Below are 21,298 nucleotides of genomic sequence, written 5' to 3'. Positions count from 1 at the left end.
AAGCGAGAAGGAGAAAACATAACGAAAACCCATGGCAGCGATTTGAAAAACGAAAAGGAATAAGGAGCCACTCTTACAGCGTCTGATGCATTAAAGCGTTAAGTGATCGATTGATCAACAACACTCAACAGAAGTCAACAAACAATGGTACACAGACATGTGCACCACCCTTAACACACAGCCACAGACCAGACAAACACATACAGCAATCAAAACATACAAAACAGGAGTCAGGAGCGGAACTTAGGGTGGAAAGCTTTAGGGAGGACACACAGGACGGGATGATATTCGCTCGTGAAGCTTGTAAATTGTGAACGCGCGTGCTGTAAACGTAATTATTGATGCAATATTGTATCGTATGTGTGCGTGTTTCATTTCTCTACTGTTAGAGATTGAGATTTAGGGTGAGAGAGAAAGAGAGAGAGAGAGAGAGATAAAGTGAGAGAGAGAGAATGTTCTTTGAGAAAAGCGAGCGGAAGCGGAAGTGCATCCATGTTGCGCAATCCATGCATATACGCACGCAGGAAGGAAGGTTTGTCGCTTTGAGTCTTTTGATTTTAACTTCCATAAATCGCTCAACAATCGAACGCAAAAGACAGCCCATCTAAACAAAACTCCCCCTCCACTCCCAATTATTCTTCCATTCGCTTGAAACCATCCTACCATACCTACAAGCGGCACTGATGCACTCCCGCCGAGGCTACCTATGCCCAAAAGAGGAAAAAAAAGCGTAACAGTAAAGTGCAGAACAGATTGTTCAATCTGAGCAAAAAACAATCCTGCAAAGCTAACAAAACATAAAACAAAGCATTATGGGATTGGATGGGAATGGGAACGAGCGAAAGTGCGATCGTGCGAAAGGGCGTAGAGAAAGGAAGAACATGAAGCATGTGTCATTATATTAAACATAATTTAATTTACTATTATTACTATTTGAAATAGAGAAATAAAGATTAGTTTTTTTTCTGAAAAATACCAATAAAAACGATAAACAAAACAAAACTGATAATGGTGTCGCGTTATGATTATTGCCGTATCGGTTTGCTGATGTGATGACAAGAACGGAGATTGAGTTCATAGTTTTCATTTCACTTTGTATTGATTCAACGGACTTCACTTGATTCTGTTTAAACATTATTAATTACGCAAATCTTGGTTTGTCAATAAAGAAATGCCTTGAGAAATTTGTATCTCTCTTCAGCCCATATGCGGCTGACAATACGACGAAGAGCCGTCATAATTAAACAAAAATCTTGGTCTATCGGTAACATGTATTCATCAACAAAGAATAAAGTTGAAGCGGAAGCTTTTCTGTTAATGAGAATGTTATATTATGATTATTGGATTCGCAGTTAACTAGCATTGGCTGAATATTATTTAAACATTAAAAGAAATTGTTATTTTACACTTGTAGGACATTGCTCACCTGTGATGCCTCACGTACATTACAAACAAACGTGACCTAAGAAATGAAGGTTAAAGGGAAGTGAGAAGTGTTCCTATGTAATGCAACGTAATCGCACGTTACAAGTGGCGCCGGCAAAACTACGCTCCATTATGCAACTAAGCCCAAGGTTTTTTTTTTTTGGTTTTCTTTGCTGGCACCGATCGTTTCCTCGTGGATGATGAGCTGAAGGAAAGGCTTAAAACGAAAGCAGAGAATGGAACGAAAAGGCACGGTTGAAATCGGTCGACGAGACAGCAGGGAGAATGTTACTGCAGGGCCCAACTGACCTACAATGGTAGCTGACACTCGATCACTGGAGCAAATAGTATGAGGAGTGAACCCTTACGTGCTGAAGATGGCATAAATATTGATTTAGAAATAAGGTAAGTTTAAACTCTAGAACAGTATAGTTTACTTCATTTTGAATTGTTTAGAATGTAGCATATTAAAACATAAAAATAATTGGACTTTTTCCTACGGGGGTCACGACTTCAAGTGTCAAAAACGGATTTATTTCTGGAATGTGCTAATGTTGAATTGGTATTTGAAATTTTGGAACTTTTTCGAGCTGAAATTGATTCTGTTCGAAGCATGCTCGACGGACACGCTGAGTGCTTTGTACAGTTATTTGTTTAATATAACAAATGTAATAATAATATTAGCACTAGAATATGTCGTTATATTTTCACGATATTTCCTCTAGTTTTTTCTTACTTAAAAGCTAACTGATTCTGTTCAATGCATTCTCGACGGACAGAGGTAAATCTTTGCTAAAAGTGTGAACGATATGTGGAAACTAGTTATATTGAAATATAAATCGAATACCACTGAACTCTCATGTGTAATTGTAACGGTCTCCGATAGCACATTAGACAAGTTTCAAACGAAAGATCTACCTCCATGATTCCAAGACCAAAAAGGGATATTTTAGCGAAATTCTTAAAATAGGCGTAAATAAAATTTAATATACATCTTTATCTTCACTCTTTCTTTGACTTTCTTCGACTTTATGTTTGAAGCTTTGAAAATGTGTGTATTGAGAAAGAAAGGAGAAGAATAATTGGTAGGTAAGGGATGAGTAAGTACATAAGAAAAGAAACGATTTTATCTTGCAAAAGCTAGAGAAAGATGAACATATTTCACATCTATCTTAAAACTTTTTAAGTTATTTCCTTACTAGTTTCCCAAAAATGGGTCCAAATTTGCCGCTGGAACTCCAAACTCTTGTAATAAAGTTGCCATAACGACGACGAACTTCGATAAACAAAAACAGCTGCCTTTGAAACTTTCGGTTGGTGTTTAGGTACCACGATCAACATAATAAAAAATCCTAAGCACAGTTCTTGGACATGTCGTCATCTGTGGTCCCTCAAGGTAGTGTACTTAGTCCACTTCTTTTTTTATCCTATTAATGACATCAGTTTATCCCTTCCTTCGACCTGTCACCACTTATACGCTGATGACAACAACATCTTTCATTGTATTTCCTTTACTTCTGATTGTATGGTCCTGCAAAATCTTTTAGACTATTTCGTTCTCTTCTTGGTGCTCTAATAATTTCCTATCCCTATATCCCGATGAATGTTCTATTAAGTATATTTCCCATTGCTCTAAACCTGGCCGTTCTAACGAAAAAAAAATAAATAAAAAAAAAATCCTCTAAACCTATCTTCGATACTCCCTAAATCAATGTACTCTTAATTGTGCCTCTGCCGTCCGTTTTCCATAATTTAATCCGTGTTTTATTGTTGTTATTAAAGCCTTATGCAAATCAGCTATGAAAACCTTGGGACTCTTTTGTAGAATTTATAGAGACTCCTATGACGTCTATTGTCTTAAATGTTTGTATTTTATTATTGTGCTTTCCCCGTTGGAACATGCGTGTGCTGTATGGAACATCGTACCTTCGTTTCTTGAGTAGCAAGAATTGAGAAAATTGCTATGAGATGTCTATTGGGCCGTTCCAAAGCTTCGCTCCCGTTCTATGTCGAGCGTTACCAAATCCTAAGCCTAGATACGCTAGATATCACGCGTAATAGGACACAAGCACTTATTGTTGCCAGCCTTATTTTAGGTAACATCGACGCTTCTGATGTCCTATGCTTAATCTCTTTCTATGCCCCCTTCCGCAACGTTAGAACTCGTGATCCCCTGTATTTAGCATGTCGTTGCATCCAATTTGATTTTTAATTTGTCTCTATTTGCTTTCCGAATACGACACTCTTTCTCAAACTTTTAACTTATTACTTTGCCTTACCAATTTCAAGAACGAACGAAACGAAGCGTTCTCCCCCAAAATGATTCGTAGAACCTCAACGTGCCAAAAGTACTTCAGGGTGCAGAGTGTTATCGGCATCGGGTATTCTATTGCAAGCTATTTAAACCGTCGATCCCAACTTTAGTATTTAATAAGTTTAAGTATAAGCTCACCGCTGACCTATGCTATCAAATATTACTAAAACTAAGTAGATTCTAATCATTCGTTTGTTTGCTAACCACATCATTAAACAACAATGCATTGATCGATGTAAGAGAAGTCTTAAAAGTCTCTGAAGAAATGGTTCTAGTAGCCCTTAAAGTATTATTTTCAGATAAATATTGTTTTAAAAAAATGAATATTTGAACAGACACCTCTGCCAGTCATGCAATTTACACAGTCTTTTCGGTCAGACAGATAGGCCAGGATAAACTTTATTCACATGACGGTACACGATCGAAGTCAAAACCACCAATCAATTCTAGCATTTGGTTTTCCCTCAAGGGTTAACTACTTCACTCGGTTGAGCATCTCGGTGATAATTTCCCTGCAACCCAACGCTTATTAGTTTGACAGTCTGCGAATCATAAAAGGAACGCTTCATCGGAAAAAGTACAGCGAAAAAGTCGCACAGACTGTCCGATTTAAACACACCTCCCTCGTCCGCAACCGGATCGAACAGCATCGGAAAGCCATTACAGGGCCAACGAAATGTTCGGGACGGGGTGGTAAGACGGGAAAAACAAAACAGTGTTGCTCGGCGACCAAGGGAACAACCACCCCGCTGTATGAAAAGCAACACGATCGTTTTCGTCTTGCCGAAAGGTCAGCTAGTGATGGCGTGATCGCCAGGTCGAGATCCCGGAGCAACTGTTCGCGTCGTAGGGAAACGGACAGGAAAATGGGTCCGCGCACAGCAACCGGTGGCGTCGATGGTGGCACAGAAGGTGAGGCGCAAAGAATCGCAAATACAAAATGGCAATGGGAATTCGGTTCGGCTACGCATTGTGCGCGTTTCCTTCGTGTTACCGGTTCCCGTCGTGTTATGCGTTGGTGCGTTGTTTCGTTTGGTTCGTTTGTTGTATGTCTTTTTTTTTGCATCTGGTTTCTTTGTGTGTTTTTTGTTTGTCTTTTATGGGCCGGGCTCATGCTTCTGTCCACTTTTAATCACCTTGAGCTAGTGATGTTGTTTTTCCTGTTTTGTTTTGAGTTGTGTGCCGTTGCCGAAAAGTATGCTACGAGTTTCTTTTTTCATTCGTTCTGTTAAACCTTTTTTTTCATGAATTACTGCTGCAGTCACTAGACATGGGAGGTGTTTCTCATATGATTTACATTGTGCCACAAACTAATTACAGAAATAAACATCTCTACTTACCCTTCTTGAACATCTCCCGGTGTTGGCTGCGTGCGTGATCTGAACGTATGGCTGCGTGCGTTTAATTAGCGATCTCTTCAGCTTCGCGATCAACAGTGTCCGACGCGTACGGGTCAGCATTGGTGGTGTTCTTAGGATGGTCATGCGTGTGCGTGTATGTACCCTCGGCTGTACGCTACCGTCACCAACAGCATCGGTGGGTATGTTGGGCGCGGTCCCAGAGGGTGGGCAGGTCTGCCCTTCTCTCACACCGGCACGGCGACACAACCGGATGGATCCGGGGCAGGAGGGGAGAAGGAATGTGCGCGGGGAACATCCATCGATGTCGAGAAGTGAAAGGCATCGTTCAGACTGCAAGTTCGCGAGGGCCTAGTCAACAGCGTCCCCACGCCCAGCGAGCCCCACACCGGTTGCGCCCAGAGGGCGGACAAAAGAGAACGGATATCGCAAGACTTCCTTCGCACGGACGAAACCAACCCCCATTGCTACCTCTCCCCCACCCTCTCCCCTCCCTCAACACCCCCCGGGGTATGGCGTGCAAGTGTATCCAGTGCATCCGATTGGTCAGTGCAAATTCGCTCTGGAGGCCCTCTTTGTGTCACGGCGTTGCATTTACTGTTGCTGGTGTGGTTGTTTGGTTCCTTTTCGCTTCCCAACCCATCCGATCCTCGCGAGGCTTTGCGATGGTGAAATGTAGTCCAAATGCAGTGCGCGGTTCTGGACGGGAAGACCTTGACGGCAACTGTTATCCGAGCCGCAACCTTTCGGGGATGGACGACGGGGCGGCCAGGGAATGCAGTTTAATCCGTGTCTTACGCTAGTTGTTAGGGGTGGGACGGCATTTTGGATGGGCAAACAAAGGGCATTCGATGGTGCGGTTGGAGATGGAGCGTGACGTGGTTTAGCAGAGTCGCCATGCCAACGGTTCCGTTCTCAAAAGGCTATGATGCTTTACAGAAGGAATATGCGATGGAGTTGATTCTTTGTGATAAAAACAGGGTTTATTATTCGATTTTATCATTTGTTTTACTGAACTCCACCATTAAACATTTCTTATGCGGGAAAATATTCTTTCATTAAATTAATTTTAATTTTCAAACAAATTAGCTTCGTAAAATTGTTCACCAAATATAATTTAAAATCTCCGCTAAATACGTTCTTGTTGGCTATCCTCACAACTTTCCATAGGCTAAAATTACTAGAAGATAATCGAGATCTTTCCTTAACAGAAACATTCACAAAATGTACTACAATATGTGTGTAAAATAAAGCTTTTCCATAATTGCCCCGAGTGAGGATCGAACTCACGACCTTAAGATTATGAGACTTACGCGCTACCTACTGCGCTATCGAGGCGATGCATAATCTCCGTCCTGCATTGCAATCAGCGCTGCACCGTCCAACACACAACCTTTTTCCCTTTGCACTAATTAAATTTAGAACGCCCCAGTCGGTTTACGGCAGTCCGTAAACAAATGTTCCGGCACCAGGTTTATAATTAGAAATACCTCCTGCTCGATGGTGATATGCGCGGATCGCTTGATCGTTCAAACTGCTGCTCGAACTTCGTGGCAAGAGGCGTTGATGATAAGAGGCATTACGCGTTATTGTAACGTCCCGAAGGGAATAGAAAGTTTAGTAGACAACATCCCGTATTGTCTAGTGGTTAGGATATCCGGCTCTCACCCGGAAGGCCCGGGTTCGATTCCCGGTACGGGAAGAATACTTTTTTTTATTTTTTAGCAGGGATTGTTTTAAAAAAATATTAAACCCTATAGCCAACAATTCAATATTATTTGTTGACAAAGTGAAAGAACATTAAAACCAAAATGGATCTATCACAAAAATGTCAAACATTAAGCTATTCGTGATATTGCTGCTTTAATAAGTGAATTCAATAAGTTTAAATACGTTAGCATTTCGAGCGTTCGTTCGTAACGTTCGTCCAATTTAACTGTATCAAGTTGAATTAGCCAGCAATTAAGCCGTTTCTTATGAAATAAAAGAAATGAAATTGCCTTAGAAATTGCTTTTATTATAACTCTTCAGCGGAACGAAAAAAACCGTTGCTAAAAATACAAAAAAAAATCGGAATAATAAATAAACAATGCATGAAATGTGTGTCTTATTATAATAGAAAGTGAAAGAAAATATTTGTTTTTTTTTTTTTTGCAAATTGGTAATTATTTATTCAACTTTTCATCTCTAGAATGCTAAGCATGTCTTGTTTCAGTTGAAGTTGGTTTATATTTCATTTAATTACATAGTGTTGTTATATTACATTTCTCTTCATTCGCAAAATACTTTATTCTATGCAAGAGCTGTATTTAATATACTTCAGTACCCAGCATGGTTTTAATTCAAAATAATAATAAAAAATGCATTTTTACGGTTGAATGCATTGTATATTGATAAAATTTGTTTGCAAATTTTAGTAAATAAGCGTTGGAATGTATTGTTTAACAAAATTTGAAGAAAAAAAGTAAAAAAGAAAATATTTTCAAATGAGGAAATGAAGTTGTGTTCTTCAGATATGTCGAGCTCTGAAGATGGCCAAATGGAAATAATGCTCAGTGATGGATCATTTCTAGAAGAAGTACAATGTTTTATGCCATTTGGATTAAAATTTTGTACCCTGGGGTTGTAATAGGTTAAATAAAATAATACATCAAAGATTACTTTATTAAGGATTGAACAAAATGGTACTACATATAATTTGAAATCATCATCACAATATAAATTAGAGTCGTGAATATATAACTATTAGAAAAGTAAAAAGAGCCGAAAAAGAAGATGAATAAGTAAATAATCAACAAAGCGTTACTTTAGTACATAATTTGAAACATTTGCCCTGAGAGCTGTCCGTGGTTTATCGATTTGAACTATAAACCAAACAGTTCTACAGACCTCTGAACTGTACTGTACGTTCAAAACTACACCTACAGTATTAATTTCGTAACATTTCTATCATCGTAACAAAAGATGGTGACCCGCTGATAAGCATTCGGGGTGGAAACATGAACAAAACATTCCCTACTTACAGCATTTGAAAACAGAATTTCACAAAAAAAAGAAAAACCTGACATCACCTTATGACATACGGGGTCAATGTTTTTTCGCGCAACAATCACACTCATTCATTGTGTTTTGCGTTTGAACCTTTTCCTTTTGTTCGGTACGGTTGTCTCCAGCCCAATGATTCTCCGCATAATTGTACGCTTACACGGGCTGCCGACACCGCGCCTGCCCCGGCACAAACCTTCCGCAACATGGCAACACTAATTATGATCATTGTTTTTGGTGTTAGCCTTACGACGGACACATTTTCCACCCTCGGCCCGAGCAAATGGGTGTACCAAACCTGTTGTGCACGGGTCGGGCAACGAAAAACGCGAACGTCACTTCGGAAATGAGACGCCCCAAAAACAATAAACACACTAAAAGCTTCCCAAACATGAAAATGAAAGGGTCGAAGGCCGAAATTCGCCGAATGGAACCCAAGGGCGGGTTGGAGTGCAGCGGTTTTCAACCCGGAGTACCTGGTTTTGGACATTCTGTCAACAAGTTCAAGTTCAATGTCTGCTCACCGGTGGACCGCATGGAACAATGCACTGATGTACATTTGAATAATAAAGCAAGTGTTACCACAGACCAGAAGACTTGCCGGATTTTGATGCGTTATAACTTCGAGGAAGCATTATGCACCTGGCATTTCATTTCAACAAAAAAATCACAGCAACGTGCTTTTATCCAGACGATCGTTCCTTTGTTGATCTGCAGCGATCGGTCAATAACCTGAATAAGTGGTGGTGGGTGAGTGACAGGACCCTTCATTCAATTGCAACAAAACGCTATAAGTTGTTTTGAAAGCCTTTTTAGAAATATACAGTATCGTATTCGGCCCGATGTAGTTAAATTTAGAGTGAATAAACATGTGAAAAAGCACATTTACCTTTTATCATATAACATTGCTCTTAGCCTCTTTTCTTAGTTAAATAACGTAACAATTATTTGGTTATGGGAACGAATAAAAGTTTTCTGGAGTCAAATAAAATCTCGTTTAAATACAAAAGATCTATGTAACCAAAATATTGCATGATGCTTGCATATGCTTAGGAACGTTAAACATGCGGGTTGTCTTGTTCTGGCCAAATATTTAGAATCTGCACCATGATTGTCACCCACAAATGAGGGACACATGTGTATGAGCAAATTTTCGTTGTATTGCTCTTTGATATACCGCATTAAATGATCAACGATCTTGATTTTCGAAACAATTATGAAGCAGTCCATAAAAGGCCAACGAAACTTTTTTATTCTTCGTCCCAATTGGAAAAATATGACAAATATGTTTTAAATTGAATTTTTATAATGTATTAGATATTCATATCATCTTGAAACTCCTATAATAGAATTCATATTTAAAATATCATAAAGAGAACAAATAACTTCATAGACTTCTAATTACGCATACCCGAGATATGCGGAAAATGCGTTCCAGAGAAACCTACGTGTCTCGAATATTCGCGTATCTCGAGTTTCTTGTAAAACATCTTTTATATGTCGTAATAAGAAATCGTTACGTTACTACGTTACGTTACGTTACGTTGCGAAGCACATTCAAAATTGATGTTCATTAATTCAAAATTTCATTAATTTCAAAAATTACAATAAAATGTCCTGAAAAATTATTTTTATAATAAGAAAACGTAGCGTAATTTGCATTTCAAAAATTGAATTCTGCATGCAAAAATTCCGTGAAATGTCTTATTTTTAAAATCCAAGTATCTCCGAATCCGCGTAAGTCGAGAACCTCATATTCGGGTATTGACTGTACTTTTATAAAATTATGTAACTCATACTTCTTTAAAGCAAATACATAAGAACACATTTGTTTTCTTAATTTAAAATTAAGAATTAATGGAATTTGAAAACAAATAATTGGAAGCATTTTTTATCATTTAATCATCATGCAAGCATCTAATCATTGGCAATTGCATTTTAAATATTTAATGTAAGCATACTAAAATAAATTTACTCTTTCAAAAAATATTAATCTTGAGCAAAAAATTAAAACCAATATGGAGATACCACAGTGCGCGTTCAAAACCGGACTACGGTACATCAGTCGGTCAACTCAACGACAGTTAAATTAATATTGTTTCGAATTTTTAAATTGTGGTGCTTAATTTTGACATAGATCTTACACGTTTTTGAAAACATAAGTAATGATAAATGTAAATGTCCTAGCTTTTAATTGGTGAAAGGATCATGTTAAAAAATTTGAAAAATTTAAAAATTATAATTTAATGTTTTAAACATCGTATAAATTATGTTGTTTAAAATTTAGAAAGCATTGCAATAGATAGGTTTAAAATAAAAAAAAACTATTATGAATGGGGTGCCCCATACATAATTGCTTGTTTCCACAAAAATCAATCTTTTTGCAAAACGTTGCAAAGACCTTAGCAAAGCAAATGGCCACATAGCATACCACAGTTCTAACCGCTTTTGGTCTAAATTTTCCTTCCACAGCAAAGAGCATTCTTTCAATTTCCATCGCCCACTACAAGCGCCTGAGAGCAACGTGGGTGAGAGAGTTTTCCATCCTCGGCGCTCCCGGCTCACATGCTTCGCAGCAGCCCTGATTGTCCTGGCGATAGGAATCTTCGGCACGACAAACTCAGGCGCGTGAGTCGTTCAGTGGCCGTCGTGCGAAACGGAAGCCAGTGCTAGCGTGCCCGTTCTAAGGCATCACGAGGAAGAAAAGAAAAGAAAAAAAAAAGGCGAAACCGAAACCGCACCCTCCTTCATCATCCCCACAAACGCAGCAGGACCGAACGTGTGTGTGTCTGTGTTTGTGTTCGAGTGAGCAGTGCGTGCGAGCTTGTGCGTTCCGAGTGTGAGTGAGTGACAGCTTTCCCGAAAAGCTTTCCTGTTCGATTTTCCCATCCAAGCAAACAAACAAAAGAAAAGTATAAATGACAAAAAAAACCTCATCTTAGGGGTTTATAAGGCCAGTGTATTTAGGGTCACTATGGTTGCGAAATTAATCCATCATCTGTCAGTTCCGACTGACGGGAAGAGTTTGTAATTAGTAAAAAAAAATCCTTCCGTGCCGTGCGCGTATGGCAAAGTGCAGTGTGGTGTTAGAGCGGGGTTGGAGCAAAACATGGAGGATGTCCTCTCGCGTTGGGGTGCTTTTATATGTTTTTTCGACTAGAGTCTATTTTTCTGCCATACTGCTGCTCTATAACGAGAAAAAAGCTTCGTCTACTCCTACGTCCAGTGCGAACGAGGGGAAGCACGGTCCCTCCGCCCATGCAAGTCGGGGCTGAAAACATCAATTGATTTTCCACGCAAAGTTTTCCATTTTCGGTCCGGTAGCAATCAAATTGAGCAGCACGTCCTCTTGATGAGGCAGTAACAGCAAAACTATTAAACGTGAGAAGAGCAACCGATTGAATTTAAAATTAGGCCACTGTAAGCGAACGTGCCGTGTTTGATGCTCTTGGAACGGGAAGAACCAAAAAAGCACGAACCTCGCAAACGCGGGGATGGGATGGGTGGATGGCAATTGAATAACCTTTCTTCACCGTGCGTGCGTTTCTTTTGTGTGTTGTGCATGTGTCAAATCGTGCGAAAAGCATTATCAACGATCGTTACGTGGCGATAATCGTCCGATGGTTTTACCGAACGTTTTGCGTGGCGATATCGCTTCCACCTTCTTTTGCTTAACCGTGCTCGTTGGAATTGGTTGCCACTTGGCTTTGATGTTTTCGTGCTGGTTTTGGTTGATGTTGTTCTTTGTGTACCGTTTATGCTCTTGCCAACATCATCATCATCATCACCGTCATCATCATTAGCATCGGATTTTGCTAGTGCTTCCCGAGTGCCATTCTGAACGGAGCAATTCTGCCCAAAGGACACAAACGTATCGGAGAGTTCCCGCTCCCGACGAGGAGTCCTAGTGCTTTCCTAGTGTTGTCTACCCTCGCTACTCGCCCTACTCTTTGGGAAGTGAGAAAGAGAGAGAGGGAGAAGAAGTAGAGAGAGAGAGAGAGAGAGAGAGCGAGTGACAGAGAGCAAAAGCTTATGTAGGACGCGTTATGACTAGGTTACATTAAAGCAAAACCAATTCAGCAAGAACCTCTGACCCTCGGTGGAACCGAAATCAAATCGAATTGGAACGTTTTCTTTAAGCGCACAAAACTTTCCAGAGCTTGAAGTTGTTCTGCACTTGACATACGTGTGTGTAGCATATTCTAAATACACAAACGCCCGAAAGTGGAAGCGTGTTCCATGCAACAGATGATGAATGGTTTCGTGTGTGACGTTTGTGAATACCGTGAACACACACACCCCCCTACGGCTGGCTGGAAGGGTCTTGAAGGTAGTGGCATGTTTTTCCACCTTCAGACGGCTGTCACTGGCATGCCTGCGTCAAACAAAACACCTCTAATTGCTCGCACCGATGGGCTCGTTACGCAAGGTCCCCCAATGACGGGGAAAAATCGATACCACATCAAAACATCAGGTGAACATCGGGTTTGAACCACCGAGTGAAAAGGAGGCGATGTTTAGCATTGAGTTTGGGCAATTATTCGTCCTGGCCATATCGCGGGGACGAACTTTGGGATCGGTTGCTGAGAAGCAAAGTTCTTATGGGTTACCCATAGTTTGGAAAGATATTGTTTATTGAGGATGAAAATTTGTTAGTTTGCAAGTAAAATTTGTTATTAACCCCTCAGGTAATTTTGCCGATAAAATGGCTTATTAAGTTTAGTATTTTTCTCGTACATGCCTTTCCAGTTCGGTGAATTACAGTGACGGACAAAACAATTAAACCATCTTATTTTTGTTTTGTTTTGCAGCCTACGTAAAACCCTTAAGAGGTAGATCAAAACTGACGATAGATAGCTGATAGTAAACTGATAGAAACAGTGTTCGTGAAGCATAGAAACAATGTGAAATCCAAATTCACATGTTTTCATAATTGTTCATAATATTCGGCAGGATATCTGTTTTTCGGAATTACTTGTTAATGTCTTTCGACAGACAAGTAAAACAAATGATTTGATAACAAATCCGTGCAAATATAACGTAAGTTATGGTAATTAACATATATTCTTCATTATTAATTTAATATTGCACAATGAATCTAAAAATAGCTTACTTCTGTTGAAATGTCCAAAATTATCAATCATGTGCGAAATGTTTAAAAGACATATTATCTACGTTTCTTTTCTTTCTTTGCATAACTATTACCGATCCGTGAAGGGCAACCAAATGTCCTTTGTGAATGGATTTGAAGTAGCAGGTGGAACCATTGTGAAAAGGAGCACATAAATTTGTTTATTTTATTGAATGCAATGGTGAACAACCGTGAATTCAACTTATTTATAAAGCTTCACATAAAAACCAAAGCCCTTGCAAATGAAAAAAAAGGACAACAATGGTCATGGCACATTTCAATTCTCACGGCCCCGAAATGATTCGATCTGCTCCGTTGCCCATGAAATCTCGATTGGAGGCAAATCGCTTAAAAAAGCTAGAACTTTATTAGGAGGTCCGAATATGTTAATTGTATGTCAAGAGCACGAAAAAAACATGTTTACAAGGGTACACCTTGTTTCTATTTTTGGTCTATGTAAATTAATGTTTTGACTGTCGATTACGTATGGCAATGTCGAGTGTAAACAAAAGGTCCTGTTATCGTCACTGACTACCGATTTGATCATGCTGCTGCATTGTCCCCTTCAATGCGCTGCTATAATTGTAAACTTCACCCAAATTCAGCTCATATCTTTCGAACATTTGCTCTCCATCAGTTGGTCTCTCGCGCTGAATAGACATATAGCTACAAATTGGGAACTCTTACTCCTCTCTTTAGTATTGCTCATCCTTCCCTAGTAGTCGCCCACGCTCGGAACAAACTGTCAATAGAAGCGCTTTTAAGCTTTGAGTTGAAAGGAAAAAAAACGCTATATTTGTATGATGAATGTACCGTGTGCCCACAAACACAACGCAAAGCAAAGCGAACATGTGGTTTCTACCTTCATTCAGTACAGTCCTTGAAATAATCCATCACGTACTGGGCGCCTCCATCGATGGAGGCGCCTCGTGCCCGCACGTGGGTGTACGTGTGCAGCAATGCTGTGAGTGTGTGTGTGGGCCTTTCATTCTGACAGCAAACAGAAACAGTTTCAGCTCCCTGCTTTCCAGGGTATCTGAACCTCTCTTTCTACTTCCCTTTCCCTCTCGTTCTCACCCTTAGTCCATACCGCGAGGCATTTGTTTCGCTTTGCTGTACGTCAATGTTTTCTTTGCCTTTTACTCCTCCCCCCCCAATATAACAACCAGGAGCTTTTTCCCATGTGGAAATGTGAAAAGAGTAGTGTGGGGAACGATTTCTCTGTGTGTGGGAGCACATGGAAGGACACCAGAGCACCGTTTCTTGCACTGGTAGAAGTGAGCCCCAGTGCCCGTGCGCTTACCTTTTGTGCTATTTGTGCTTGTTCCGTTCGTTTCTTGCTTGTAGCGATATTTCTGCTGAATGGAAAGAAGTTCATCGTTTGTGCGGCGGAAGAAGAATAAGAGAAATTAGATGTTAAAGAAAGAAAAAAATAGCAAAAGGAAAATGGCACTCCAAAAGAAACCATTCCCCCTCCCCCACCTACAATTGCTGCATACCGACAAAAATTGGGTGGCAAATAGAGAACAGAAAGCTGTGAGGGACTGTGCGATGCGGTTCAAAAGGGAAAAGGTCACATTCTCTTTGATCACTATTCTGGGCATCTGTTTATCGTGTGTGTAGAGTGGTATTTGTGGCATGGCTAGGCTGATCGTTTTGCCATTGCCATACATCTAGTAAAGATTTAGCAACAAGAAGATTTTTATAAAAAATATTCATTTATTCATTTTTTATAAAACAACAAAATTCTGTTTAATTAATTATAATTACTAATGTTATTTTATTGAACGATTTTCGCAATAAGGTAAATATAATTTGTTGAAACGTGTAAACAACTGAACGGCAGAATAATATAATTAAAAAAGGAACATTACAACACAAAACATCGGATTATTATGAAAACTTAGCAATTAAAAGATAATTTGCGAGCTAATGCTAATAATGCGAGCTAATTAAAGGATAGCAAAAAAAATATTATAGCAAATAAATAAATAAAAAGTTTAAACCACGCTGAAGAACATGAAAAACCAGCCGGTACACAATGCATTGTTGAAAACTTTCACCAAAATGCCTAATAACAAGAACATTAACTTTCGTCGCTATATCTCGCATCACTTTTAAACAATTCCAATAATGGTCACATAATCGTTTACAAGTCATCGTCGGCAGCCTCGTTGAATCCTCACCAGCCAGACTACTCCCTTACATAAAAAAAACGTTCCCCAATTGCTCCTTCGCCAGATTGCAAGATAAATGGATGGTGTGGAGGGAGTGGGAATACATCCAGTGTTCTGATTTTGGCCCACCATCCATCGTTTGGCACAGATTATCTTCCTGTGGGCAATCATTTAAAATGCATACACAAGACGATAATGGAATCTGGAGGCGAGATTGAGCTGGTGGGTGGGACGAGTTTGCACTGCTCCACTCAGCCCGGCTTGCACGTTTCTACCGCAGCAAATGGATGCTGGATGTCTTCTCAGACATGCTGGAGCCGGACGGTGCGGCTTTTAGCGAGTGTCCTTTTTACATTCGCGCACGCACGCTTGTGTGCATGTGTTGTATGTGATGAAGCAGAACGTCGCCATCAGGACGCTGCCTTTCTTTGCCTCTTGTCGGGTTTTTTTGACTGTGTTTGTGCGCTTCTTCCAGCCAACAGCCATCAATGTGAGGCCCATATTCGTTATTGTAGCTCTTTCCCATTCCCAACCAGCGAAAGAGTTTAGAGCCGTACAATGAAGAAAAAAAATGGAGCCTACTCAGCGGAGCAAAAGCTCCCTCGCTGGTTCGTTACACAACCGATTTGTACCCAATGACGACCAGCGAATGATAAATTAGGCCAACCATGCTCTATACTCCATCCCGCATGTATTTGTCTGCACAGACAGAGTGAAGCACTGAAAAGAAGGTAGCTTTGTTTAAAATAAATGGAATAGGATGTTGATCGAATTTGAGATAGGAAAATATGATTGCAGCCCCGACCATCCCATGCTTGCGGACCGTAAGTTCGGCAGAGTTTTACCCATTTTACAGAGGTTTATTTCTGGAATGCAGTACCAGACCGCGCAGTGCATGGGAAATGGGACCGTTTGTGTGCTTGACATTTCTATTCGACAAACATTTTTGTTTCGCACGACCGGCAGCGGGTGTGCTAGTGGGATTTTGACTATTTCTTTTCCCCCAGCGAGATGGCATGGATAAACATTGGTATTTGCAATAACTCAATTCTAGCTCTGCAGTTGGAATAACGTTACATGGCTATGTCGAACAGCTACAGTTTGTATAACTTATTGCAATGGCACTGAGCTAGGAAAGTTTAGGACGTTTGCAATTAATATCTCAGTTGCACAGAATACAATGATAAGGATTCATTTGATAACTGCTGAAGTTAGATTTGAGTTGAAACAACGCTTTTGGTAAGGAAAATAAAGTAAGTAATCATAAGTTGACCAAAAGTGTCTGTAGTCTATAAATTCTACATACTAACTCCTACACACATATATATATATATATATAAATATATATATATATATATATATATATATATATATATATATATATATATATATATATATATATACTAACATACTACACTTTAGAATTTTACTTTCACATAATACCATAAACAGATTCGTAGCGTTGTGTTTAACATTTCAGTGCAGATAGAACTAACTCGAGCAGGGTGAGTCATAGTCAACCTTTGAGCGGAATTAATGAATCTGAGTCTGAATTGATGAATTATCAGAGATTTATGATTCCACAGACAATGATGCATCCTCAGAGACTCTTGAATCCTCAAAAAATCCTCCATATTTTTCAAAAAAAATAATCCTCATAGATTCCGGAAACAATATTTTAGGCTTATTTTGTTCTTTTTCGTTCCGAAGCGAAAACTTTTAAACGAATGAAATAAGTTGCAAAGACTGATCGAGCTTTATTTGTTTGCTAGTGTCAATTTTTTGTTATCTACTGTCTTCTTGACTATATGAAAAACGAATATAAACAAACACAGAGTTTTTTTTTGGAAATAATGTAAGTTTAAGACTTGAAAGCAATAAGTGAAGTAGTTTGAATAATGATCGTTGTAAAACTTTCATCAAAATAGAAGAATTTGAATTAATGGTGATTTGTAATTTGTTATGTTAGCATCCGTTTTTGATATTTAAGTTCAAAATATTGAACGGCATTTTACTGTTAGGAATTATTCGTCTAATAGATACGATAAATCCAGTTCATCTTTTCTGCTTGATAAGCGTTCTTGTCAATGTTCAATGTTTATATTCTTGTTGACAATGTCAAAATTATTCGCAAAAAATAGTTTAGTGTAATTATTCATATCAATTGTTTTGCATAGCGACGAGTTCGCTAGTTTATCAGAAATTCATTCATACATTTGTGTTTTGATGTTTCGATACTTATCCTTTCAAGTAGGATATATGGCAAATTGGACTCAACGTGCATAAGAACAATGAAATATGTTGATGAGGTTCTTCATCCTGAAACTGATGACGGTAAAGCCATGTGTTCTACATAGAGTGACAATCAAGAAAAAATCTTTGCTACATTTGGATCATTCCACCGTACGCTGTCTATGATTGTGTTGGTCCCAGACATATGAAGCCAAGGAATGCCGCGGAATGGCACGCAAACTTCTCCTGGGGTTACAGTGCCCAAAAAAGATGTTCGTATAATGTTGTGCCAAGCATTCGGCCTAGTTAGTCACATGTCACGAGCTGAAATGTAATCTAATCGTATACTCCGATAGTAATGGACTAATTTGTAACCGTGCGACAGGCACGACACAGTTGTTTGACACATTTTCCTATGAGTATCTTGTTTTAGTTAGATTGAATATACTGTGGCAAAAATCTTTATCAACTAGTGTGTACAACAATTAACCATTCGGTTTGTATACATCAAAATTTTACAAAAAAAACTCTCTCAATTCCTCATATAAATTATAAATCCCTTACTGCTACCTACCGGTGTCGTTCAAGGTGAGCAAACCATGACAAACAGGTCGCTGGCAAATAAGTAAAACAACTTATTAGTTCAGTTTTTGCTGCTACCTGCAGCCCCAAGGCTTTTCGAGCACAAGCCCTTGTTTAAACTGCTTATCATATTTTTGCATGCATTATCACTACTTGGTACACACTTACCTGCTGGGTGCATCGCGCTGCAGGTGCATCATCAGTCACAACGCACCCCGTTCGGTGGTAAAAAGTCTGATCGTGAGGAAAATTCATCGCTACGTGTTCTCCACCGCTTTAAAACGCTTCGTTGTAGAGAATGAGAACAATATCACACACAATTAACTTTCCATTTAATAAGCGCTTGTCACTCGAAGCCGGATTGTGTGTATAAGTGTAGGTGTGTGTGTGTGTGTGTTTTATGGGACTTTATGCGTGTCAAACCTATTAGCATAATAATTTGCTTTCTACTGCAGAATCTTGCAGTGTGCCTCATTCTGCACTTCTTGTCCACGTGTGAGTGCGTTCCGCGTCCTTGTGGCACAGTTCCGGTGATTTGTTACATCCGGCTTCTTGCTTCCGCCGTACCACATCCTGCACATTGCCAGGAACTGCTGCACCAAGAGTGATAGCTTTCCGCAAAACGTTGACATTAACGCGTCATGCACGCTGCAGCGCAAACGGTAAGTCGACGTAAGCGAGTTCACGAGTACCACCAATCGATAAGCGTGCCATTTGTGTTGGTTTGGGTTGGGTTGAGGTGCCCAACTCGAGAAGTTTGTCCCTCCCGTTGGGTCCACGTTACAGCGGGTACGGTGTAAAGAATGTTGTCTACAAGGACAAAGATTTCTTTCCTATCGGAAACTCATCCACGCGCCATTGCAAGCGTTTAACACATGTCTCACACTCACACGATCTACGGCGGTAGAGCTGGAGGTTTTGCATTACTGTTCGTATAATGTGCAGAAACGTGTTAGGCTAATGGTTGTGATAAAATTTCCTATCGTGGGGCGTGCCATGAGACAAGCATCTCGGAACGAAAACAACGTAATGTGCGACATGATGCAGTGGTAGTGGTATGTTACTATTTATCGATCGAATTTTACACCGGCTGATATAATGTTTGCTTACTCGTTTGTTTCTCCCCAAGACATCAGAACACCGGAGCAATAGAAGGAAAAGGACGATGAAAAGGAGATTGATTACAATCATCTTAAACACTACTCAAGAACTTGTCGGGGTTTAACCTCGCGGCACGTTTCCTGTGACTGTTTGAACGTGCTACAGTCATCCTTTTACATGTTATGCTCCAGTTTTCCTATGTTGGAAATTTTTCTTACCCATTTCATGTCACTCCACCGTGTTTAAATCCTTCCACCAGGAAGTCAATCTACACTGGTTGCAATCACACTTTGCTCTTGGAGTTTTCCAGCGTACAAACGCTCGTTATGGCGTTCCGGTGTCGTTCAATTACTTCACATAAATCACCTGACGAGACGGGAAAACACAACAGCTCTTTAAACTGGCCGAGGAGGCAATTTTCCATCTAATGTATTAGCAAAGTACGGATTTAATTGCGGGTAGTAAGATTTATAATTAAAGCCGGCATATAATGTTATGATTGCATGTTAACGAAATAAGTTGCAGAAAAGACGAAGGGATTTTCTTAAAGAATCGATCTCTTTGTTATCCATGAAATTTGGTTGAAGTTACTAAAATACTGTACAAAAACTCCAAAAAAGTGTTGGAATGCTATGACAGAAAGTTAGATAATAAGAAATAGGACTTTAATTGCTATATATTAGTAGATTCTTTAATTGTTAGTGGTAAACATTATCACGTCAAGGCTAAATTAACACTATTAATTCAATGCTCCTGCTTTAGTTATACAATCACAAAATTTGGAGGTTAACCTCAAAAAATACTGGAGAGCCTCGTGGCAATTAAGTTTAACTGCTGGCCAATCACACAATTCCAACATTTCTGCACTGCCTACCTTCCCATGTTGCCTCTCTTTGCAATGATGACGTGGCGGAATAAGGTTGTGGTTTAAGTGAGCTTAAACAACCTTCAAGGAGGCCCATTGGAAGAGTTTCACCTGCTAGTTGTTTAAAAAGAGCAGCTGAATTAGACCAAGACCACTAAATGGCATTATGAGATTTGGGTAATTTCCAGAACTACTTCCTCCTTATTCCTATCAGTAGTAATCAATGCTTTGGTATACATTTTTCACACACACACAGTTTGACCTAAACTGGACACAGTTTGAACCTAAACTGGAAATGTATTGCAGAACCATGCATTATCAACTTTTTGACGCATTCAACCATCCACTTCTCCAAAATGTCTAATTATTCAAGCTAATTTTTTAAATTCAAGCCAAAACACCCTGGCTGAGTCTTGTATAAATGACTTTGAGAAGAATGTTGCCGATTAAGGTATTTTACCTCATTATTGTCACTTTATACACAAAACTTACAGGAAAATAATGTCTTTTAAACACCAACCCTGTCTGTGGGTAAACCCCATCCGTTATGCGCAAAATAAAATCTTCATTCTTTTCTTGAGACCATCAAAGACATGCGAGAAATAATTCGAATTCATTGCAGAACCATTGAGGAATGTCGGATTTCTGCGCTACCTTCAGTGTTTTCCACACAAATTTACACGCAATAACGCACTTTAACGTGGCCCGACATGTAATTAGATGTTAAGAGCAACCCATTCCACGAGCTGAGTGTATGTGTGTCCATCGCACGCGTACGGCGAGAGTGAGTGTGTTGCGGTCTTTCTAAATCGGAAGACTATATAGCCGGACAAGAAGGGGTTGTTTTGCATTAAACCCGAAACCCCAACCCCGATTAGTGGTTAGAGTTGGGCACGCGAGAAAAATAAGATTTTGCACCACCACTGCTTTGTGCCAACTGCTGGTTGGTGGTCCACCCATTTCGCTCCAAAGGTGGTTCCGCTGGATGGCAATGAAGAATTTTAATATTGTTATTATCGACCAAACCGCTTGCCGTGTTGTCCGTGCGCTGTGTGCTGAGGTCAAGAA

General features: G+C 39.6%; 2 non-coding genes across 2 annotated transcripts; one reads left to right on the top strand and one right to left on the bottom strand.

The window, feature by feature from the left end:
- Window positions 1–6,362: 6,362 nt before the first annotated feature.
- Window positions 6,363–6,435, bottom strand: Trnam-cau (transfer RNA methionine (anticodon CAU)). Its single transcript has one exon. It is a non-coding gene; the product is annotated as a tRNA-Met (tRNA).
- A 292-nt stretch (window positions 6,436–6,727) lies between these two features.
- Window positions 6,728–6,799, top strand: Trnae-cuc (transfer RNA glutamic acid (anticodon CUC)). The gene has a single exon. It is a non-coding gene; the product is annotated as a tRNA-Glu (tRNA).
- The last annotated feature ends 14,499 nt before the right edge of the window (window positions 6,800–21,298 follow it).

This window comes from Anopheles marshallii, chromosome 3 (genome assembly GCF_943734725.1).
Source record: "Anopheles marshallii chromosome 3, idAnoMarsDA_429_01, whole genome shotgun sequence".
Taxonomy (NCBI): Eukaryota; Metazoa; Arthropoda; class Insecta; order Diptera; family Culicidae; genus Anopheles; species Anopheles marshallii.
This window is presented reverse-complemented; position numbering and strand designations above follow the sequence as displayed.